Source organism: Marmota monax, unplaced genomic scaffold (genome assembly GCF_021218885.2).
Source record: "Marmota monax isolate L192 unplaced genomic scaffold, Marmota_monax_Labrador192_F-V1.1 WCK01_AAM20220418_F8-fsc00171, whole genome shotgun sequence".
In the NCBI taxonomy this organism is placed as follows: Eukaryota; Metazoa; Chordata; class Mammalia; order Rodentia; family Sciuridae; genus Marmota; species Marmota monax.
This window is the reverse complement of record NW_026694658.1, coordinates 3,480,910-3,488,391: the sequence shown is the minus strand read 5'-3', so window position 1 is coordinate 3,488,391 and position 7,482 is coordinate 3,480,910.

The window sequence follows — 7,482 nt, the reverse complement described above, 5'->3', positions numbered from 1 at the left end:
GCTGTATATAGAGACTTCCTTCTAAAGAGCACAATATGGAAAGAGATGTTTGTTCAGATCACTACAGGGAACAAAGCTGACACATCACCAGCCAGGTGATCAAGGCCAACACCAGCACCGAAAAACGGTATGGATAATGTGTACCAGTGACACACTGAGATTAAAAAGGTGCTTTCCGGGGCTGGGGATGTGGCTCAAGCGGTAGCGCGCTGGCCTGGCATGCGTGCAGCCGGGGTTCGATCCTCAGCACCACATACAAACAAAAAATAAATAAAAAATAAAAAATAAAATCCCAGGCCTTAAAAAAAAAAAAAAAGGTGCTTTCCCTCTCTGCTCTTCCTTCCCCAAACACATCACCCTAATTTAATCATGAATAAAACACCAGACCAATTCCAATAGAGGGGAAACCTACAATATACCTGGCCAGACCACACACTACCTCAAAACTTGCATGACCATTAAAAAAAAAAAAAATAGGGCCGGGGATGTTGCTCAGTGGTTAAGTACCTCTGGGTTCAATTACCGGTGCCAAAAAAAAAGAAGACATGGCAAATAAGCATCATGTAGTATTCTGGGTGGGATGCCAATAGAGTCAGAACAAGGACATGAAGTAAGAACTAAGGAAATCTGAATAACTATGGATTTAAGTTAATAATAATTTTTTTTTGTGTGTGTGTGTGTGGTACTAGGAATAGAACCCTGGTCTCATGCATTTTAGGAGCTCTACCACTGAGATATATTCCCAACTCAATAATAATGTTTTGATTGGTGCACTAACCATAACAAATGTATCATACTCATGTAAAATGGTAATAATAGGGAGCCCACATACTGGTACTTGCCTGTAGTCCCAGCTACTTGGGAGGCTGAGGCAGGAGGATCACAAGTTCCAAGCCAGCCTGGACAACATAGTGAGAACCTGTCTCAGAATAAAACAAGGGACTTGGGATGTAGCTTAGTGGTAGAGTGCTAGCCTGGTCTGTGCAAGGTCTTATGTTCAATCCCCAGTATTGGGAAAAAAAAAAAAAAAGGTGTGTGTGTGTTGGTGGGGGGGGGGCTGTATGTAAGAGCAGGGCTAATGAGAATTTTTTACTCCTCTGTTTTTTTTTAAATCTAGAACTACTCTAAAAATTGTTTATGAATTTTTATTTTATTTATTTATTTATTTTCAATATTTATTTTTTAGTTATTGGTGGACACAACATCTTTGTTTATATGTGGTGCTGGGGATCGAACCCGGGCCGCACGCATGCCAGGCAATCGCGCTACCGCTTGAGCCACATCCCCAGCCCCTGTTTATGAATTTTTAAAATAAAGTATGTTATCAAGTGCTACCTTGGTAAAATAAACAAAGAGGACTCTGAAATGTTGGATTCCCAAGAATTCTGATTTCTGATTTAGGAATCATTTAGAGTCTGTAATGAGAAATTCCGCTTTCACAAACCAATTTCTTCCCTTAGTGTATAGAGCATTACCAGCTACAGAAAGGCAAAGGTTGACACCAAAAACTTTTAACAGAATAAAGGAGCCCAAGCACTTGAAATGGTTCTTCTGGTCTAAAAGGTGGGTAGGTGTAACATAGTCACATGATATGAGTATGAACTATTATCTTATCGATATCTCTTTGAAGTTACACTATACCACAGTACCATATTCAGATGAGGAAAACTGAGGTGGAAGCAGGGGATCATAAATTGGACAGCAGCCGAGGCAAATTTATTTTTTGGTGGGAGGACTACTGGGAATTGAACCCAGGGACCTTAACCAATGAGCTCCGTCTCCAGCCCTTTACTTATTTGTTTATGTTTAAATTTTGAGATAAGATTTTCCTAAATTGCTTAGAGCCTTGCTGATTTGCTAAGGCTGGCCTCCAACTTGCATGGCTTCTCTCGCAGCCTCCTGGGTTGCTGGGAGACAGGCATGTACCACCGCGCCTGGCTCAGCCTGGGAAATTTAGTGAGATCATGTCTAGAAAAAATTAAAAAGGGCTTGCAGTGTAGCTCAGTAGTAGAGTGCTCCTGGGTTCAAATCCTAGTCCTGAAAAAACAAAACCAAATGAAACCCTCCAGGAGATTTTACTCTGCAAGCAAAGTTGAGCTCTACAGCCCTAGTTGATCTACAGTCATCTCAATTCCTTGGGGCTTGCACAATACCTTTCCTTCAAAACCTGCTTCTCACTCCAAGAAAATGCTAGAATGGGAATATCGCCAGCAAGTGAAGCTAAAAGAAGTCTGGTCAGCCAAACTTCTAGGACAACAGATGATATTGTCATTTGACAAAAGGAAACAGATCTATTTCTGCTTTACTCAAAGAAGGAAGAGCCCTGATCAGGAAGGTCAAATGGAGCAGAAAGGGTGGACAACTATTCACACACTTATCATTTATTTACCACTCCTGGTATATATATATATATATATATATATATATATCAGTTATATAGCTGTCGTGGTATACCAGAGAGGCTGCGCTGAGCCTTTGTAAACTCAAATCTGTGTGCCAGTTTCTCTTGGCTATCATGTTGTCCGATCAGCATTGGTACCTGGCAGAGCAAAACAACAATCAGTGTACTAGTTATTGAATTAATGTTGTTCAAAAATCAAGGCCATGGAAGAAAAAGCTGTTGAGCAAGGATAACTTTAGGTGAACTGCAGAGTCAACACAATTCAAGGTAGAAATTCACTTCTTTAGGAGATGAGGCCCAGATTCCCATATACATTGCTTCTCAAGGTGTTTGGTGGAAAAATTCAGGTTATTCTTTGCCAGGAGGGAGTACTAAGATGGGAGTCATCTGGGGAAACCAAATGCTGCTTTCCTCCCGGGTCTGGATATCACCATGACAAACCTAGGAATTCATTTTGTCATAACAATGAAAGGTGAGCAGTCTCTTGGAGATGGACACACATGAACCAGGTTTGCAAGGAGACCGATACTAATACTGAATTACACAATGACCAGGCATTACCACTGGATGGTGTGTTCCTTTTTTTTTTTTTTTTTTTTTTTTGTAGCAGAGATTGAACTTTGGGGCACTTAGCCACTAAACCACATCCCCAGCCCCTTCCTTTCTTTTTTTTTTTTTTTTTTTTGGTATGGGGAATTGAACTCAGGGGCACTCAACCACTGAGCCACATCCCCAGCCCTATTTTGCATTTTATTTAGAGACAGGGTCTCACCGGAGTTGCTTAGTACCTCACTATTTTGCTGAGGCTGGCTTTGAACTTGAGATCCTCCTACCTCAGCCTCCTGAGCTGCTAGGATTACAGGCCTGTACCACCACACCTGGCTGGCTGGTGTGTTCTTCTCCTATGAGGAAAAATAGGGAACTGAATTAAAACTATGCTATACTTGAAATCAAGGATACCATTAAGAAATGAGGCTGGGTAGGTTGGTGGACACCTGTAATCCCAGTGGCTTGGGAGGCTGAGGCAGGAGGAACACAAGTTCAAAGCCAGACTCGGCAACGTCGAGGCGCTAAGCAACTCAGTGAGACCCTGACTCTAAATAAAATACAAAAATGGGCTGGGGATGTGGCTCAGTGGTCGAGTGCCCCTGAGTTCAATCCCCTGTACTTCCCCCCACCAAAAAAAAAAAAAAAAGAAAGAAAGAAAGAAAGAAAGAAATGAATGAATGAATGAATCATGCTGTGGTACATGCTTGTAATTCTAGTGACTGAAGAAGCCGAGGCAAGAAGATCACAAATTCAGTCAATCTCAGCAACTTAACAAGTCCCTAAACAATTTAGGGAGACCCTGACTCAAAAAAAAAAAAAAAAAAAAAAAAGACTAGGAATATGGTTCAGGGGTAAAACGCCCCTGAGTTAAACCCTCAGTACCAAAAACAAATAAATAAATAAATAAAAAGTAATTGATCTTAAAGGATAGTGCCATAGAGCAATAGTAGCTAGATTCATTCAGTCCCCAATGTGTGACCAGTTGGGCAGAATGAAGTACCTCAGACCCTGGCCATTTACTTTTCTGCTTAGACCATGTTGAAGCACATTCTTACCCTTCAGGGTCATTGTTTTCTGCCAGGAATCTTCAAAGTTTTGTGATTGTGCATCCCTCCCTCCCCATTTAATTATTTTTAAAAATTTGTTCTTTTCAGTTTTACATGCCAGTAGAGTGTATTTTGATATATTTTACATACGTGAAGTATAACTTCCCATTCTTGTGGTTGTACATGATGTGGAGTTACAATGATTGTGTATTCATAGGAAAGTTATGTCTGATTCATTCTAATGTCTTTCTGATTGTGCGTTTTTTTTAGCACTTTTAATTGTAGATGGACAAATATTTTTATTTTATTTATTTATTTTTATGTGGTGCTGAGGATTGAACCCAGGGCCTCACACATGCTCGGCACATGCTCTCCCACTGAGCCACAACCCCAGCCTGGATTGTACATTCTTAACAGTTAAGAATCTATGTTTCACATAATCTGTGGATAATTTAGGGTTTGTTTTGTATCATCTTTTTGTCAGATCTGACAAGAAGATTTTTGCTTTTACCTCAGTAAAATGTGCCCGATAAATAGCTTATATCAAGCACCAGACACACACACAAAAAAAAAAAAAAAAAAAAAGAAAAAGAAAGAAAGTTAGTTGGAGCCGGGCATGGTGGTGCAAGCCTGCAATCTCAGTGACTTGGGAGGCTGAGACAGGAAGGTTCAAGGCCAGCCTTAGCAACTTATCAAGACCCCAAGCAACTTCTCAGACTGTCTCGAAATAAAAAGAAAAATAAAGTTAAAAAGGGCTGGGGATGTGGCTCTGTGGTAAAGTACTAAGTTCAATTCCCAATACCAAAAAGCAAAGGAAATAAAGTAAGTAAGTAAGTTGACATGGCTCATGAGTAGAGCGCCTGCCTAGCATACATGAGTCCCTAGGTTTGATCCTTAGCATTGTAAGAGAAAAAAAAAAAAAAAAGCTTATAAGCGTCAATCCTGACATTTTCTTGTTTGCTTGTGATTTAATGATTAACCCTATCCTTGATTTGTGGTGCCTTTGTAGGAATCTTGTGAAGTCCTTGTCCATTTTGTGAGGGTAAACTTAGCGAAAAGGAGGACTACAGATAATCTGTGAATCCATCACACAGGACACAGCAAACTGTAAGGTGCTGCACAATAGGATGAGAAGAAGCCAGTGAGCTGAGTGCCACTGTCAACCCCTCCAGCTGTGGAATTCCTGTCCCCCCCCCCCTCACCTCAATAATGAATGAGGCTATTCTTCAGACAACACACAATAGAATGGATTCACTCACAGATGGCTGAGAATGTCATAGTACAGCATCCCTGGGTACTGCAAATAAATAAATAAATTAGATTAAATTAAAATAAATAAGTTACTACTCTAGAATGTCAAACAATGGTCAAGATGGAATTTCATTATAACTGGTATGTGCCATAAGCAAGTTTGTGGGAATGAGAGTCAAAAAAGATCCTATACCTAGTGTGTTTACAATGAATTAAGAACTTTGTGATGTGGTAGGAGCATGGCATGAGCCCATGAGTTCAAGACATGCTGGAGTTAAATCTTTAATTAAAACAAAAATACACACACACACACACACACACGAAAGACCAGCCTGGGCAACATAGTGAAGCCCTGTTCAGGAAAACAAAACATAACAAAACAAAAGTCAGAATAAATCCATGTCTCAGCTGAAAGACAGTCTAGAAGAGGGTTTTATTATTACTAATTTTTATTTTGGTATTGGGGATTGAGCCCAGGGCCACTTTATCACTGAGCTACATCTTCATCCCTCCCATTTAAGATTTGTTTTAATTAGTTACATATGACAGTAGAATGCATTTTGACACATCATACATAAATGGAGTATAACTTCCCATTCTTCTGGTTGTACATGATGTAAAATCACACTGGTCTTGTAATCATATATGCACATAGAGTAATAATCTCTGATTCATTTTACTATCCTTCCTACCCTATACCCCCCCTTCACTCCCCTCTATCTAATCCAAAGTACCTCTATTCTTCCTTAGGCCCCTCCTTCACACCATTGTGAATTAGCATCCGCGTATCAGAGAAAATATTCAGCCTTTTCGTTCTTTTCGATTGGCTTATTTCACTTAGCATGATATTCTCCAGCTCCATCCATTTACCGGCAAATGCCATAATTTCATTCTTCTTTAAGGCTGAGTAATAGTCCATTGTATATATAGACCACATTTTCTTTATCAATTCATCTGTTGAAGGACACCTAGGTTGATTCCATAATTTAGCTATTGTGAATTGAACTGCTATAAACATTGATGTGGCTGCATCACTGTAGTTCTCTATCCCCTTTTTGTTTTTTATTTTGAGACAGAGTCTCACTAGGCTGGCCTCTATCTTTCAATCCTCCTTAATCAGCCTCCCAAATTGCTGGGATTATGTGCTTGTGTCACTGTGACTGCTTAGAAGAGGGTTTTAGAGTTTAGATTCTACCATCAGTCAGTTTGGGTTTTTCTTTTTATTTAATCTTTAGATAATTTAATTGTATGGCTTGACAGGCAGTGTGTACACATGATCCTAAATGGGAAGGCCAGGCTCCTTCCTATCCTTAAGCACTGCTCCCATCTCCCAGGTCTTCTCAGCAGCAACCACAGCTGTTAGGTGCCTATGCATGCTTCTAGAGATAGGAAAGGCACATTCAGGCACATGACTATAGGTGTATATTTAATGTATATTTAAAAACCAACCAAGGGCTGGGGTTGTGGCTCAAGTGGTAGCACGCTCGCCTGGCATGCACGGGGAGCTGGGTTCGATCCTCAGTACCATATTAAAAAAAAATTAAAAAATAAAGATGTTGTGTCCACCGAAAATTAAAAAATTAATATTATAAAAAATTCTCTCTCTCTCTGTCTCTCTTTAAAACAAAAAATCCTTTAAAAACTAATCAAAAACTGAATGGTGGCATACTTTGTCCAATGGTGAATGTCCTGCTTTTCTTTTTTTCACTTAAGTTTAATATATTCATGTCACACATTCACTCAAAATATATTTGCTGAGCGCTGTAATACAGTGAGTTATTGTTTCACTACTCTTCATGATAGGTTTTTCCTTTTTAAATGTTTTTTCTTTTGGGGATGGGGATATAGCTCAATTGGTAGAGTGCCTGCCTCACTTGCACAAGTCCCTGGGTTCAAACCCCAGCACCACAAAAAAAAAAAAAAAAAGTTTTTTTTTTTTTAATTTTTAAAATTGTTTATTTCATGATAACTTTTTTTTAAAAAAAATTATTATTGTTGTTTTGAAGCACTGGAAATTGAACTCGGGAGTGCTGTACCACAGAGCTACAATCCCAACCCTTTTTATTTTTATTTATTTTTTAATATTTACTTTGTAGTTTTAGGTGGACACAATATCTTTATTTTATTTTTATGTGGTGCTGAGGATCGAATCCCGTGCCTCACACACACTAGGTGAGCTCTCTACAAACAAACAACTCCAGCCCCCTTTTTATTTTTTAAAAATATTTTATTTTA